The 1,474-nt window shown below is 35.1% G+C and overlaps 1 pseudogene; it reads right to left on the bottom strand.

Moving 5' to 3' along the window:
- Nucleotides 1-572: 572 nt before the first annotated feature.
- LOC127484070 (U2 spliceosomal RNA) lies at nt 573-710 on the bottom strand (annotated as a pseudogene).
- Between the last annotated feature and the right edge of the window lie 764 nt (nt 711-1,474).

Genomic DNA, 1,474 nt, shown 5'->3' on the forward strand with positions numbered 1-1,474 from the left:
TTGGGCACCTATCAGCTGTAATGTGTTGGAACATAACATGCACAATGCTACTTAAAATCTGCAGGTAACCAACAACTGAATAATTTCCTTCCACCAAAATTTAATTATGATGTCTGGAGACCAGTGTTTGCAACATATTAAAACACCCATATCTCCATAAAGAGTATTTGATATAGGATAAAAGATTTCACCAGAGAATCTTGAGAAGATTCAGAACATCAGATATCACTAATGAATGTTTATCTACCATAAGTTTAATGATTTTCCCTGGAGACCATTTTAATTAGCCATGGTAGTTCATAGAGTGTTATTTCTTCTGAAGTGCATTGGGACCTTGTGATTATAATGATTTCCATCCTATCAGGTCACTTCCTCTGAGGCCTTATAAAGAGCCGGATGTCTTCTTCTTCACCTGTACTTTTGCACTTGAATCCTATATGACTGCTTTTGTGTGTGTGAATTCTCTGGGACAGATACAGAGCTATGAACATAGACTGTTATTATCTGAGTTTCCTCAGTGACCATTGACAAATATAAGCCATTTGGGAAGGCTGCTTGCAATGCCGTATTTCAAGAGCTTATTACTTGCCAAATTAAAAGGAAAACCTTTTGTTTCACCATAAAGGTAGATCACACATGAGTGCCTTAGAATTTTAAACTGATAAGAACAGATACTACACTTGATCTCAGCCAAAAGGCTGAGAAGTGATGCCCTAGAATTTTATAGCCATTGTTTACATGGCAATTTATTACAAGCCTCCCCCTCCCTCCCCCCTCTCCCATCCCTCTTTCTCTCTCTTTCTCATACACACACACACACACACACACACATGCACACATACTTGTTTTCCTACTGGACAAGATGATGATGACACAAATATATTTAGTAGTTTATTTTGTAATGCTTAAAAGATACATTGGAAATTTATTGATAGATTGGTTATGGTTTTAGTAAAAGTCAGTAGCTCAAGTAAACAATCACAATGTTGCCATACTTGTATTTATCCATTGTGTATAACTAACACTATGTAGGACTTGAACGGTTTATGTCATAACTTCATTTCAGTACTTTTTAAAGCAATACACATTTGTAGAACTTCTTCTTTACACTGTTCTTAAATTCCTATAATATAATATCCTGTTCTCCCTATTTCCATTTCCAAAAAAGATGAAAGAGCATAGGCAAAGGCCATCCTTTGCGGTGAATGATGAATGATCTTGTAATGTTTCTAGTCCAAAAACAAATATCTGCTTTTTAAAGTTTTGGGGAGTGTGAGCTGAATGGCACCACAAATCTGTATTTCACAAGACTGAGATGAATGAAAGACATTGGTTGATTTGGCCTAATGGTTTTCCAATAAAATCCTACTTATTAAACTTATTCCCAGAAATTTTTGAACACCAATAACAACAAAACACCTTTCAATGCAGAAGTGGTACAATATTGATTCACATATTTTACCAAAAATTTAAA

This window comes from Oryctolagus cuniculus, chromosome 12 (assembly GCF_051225735.1).
Source record: "Oryctolagus cuniculus isolate XC-2025 breed Fujian yellow rabbit chromosome 12, ASM5122573v1, whole genome shotgun sequence".
NCBI classification, from domain to species: Eukaryota; Metazoa; Chordata; class Mammalia; order Lagomorpha; family Leporidae; genus Oryctolagus; species Oryctolagus cuniculus.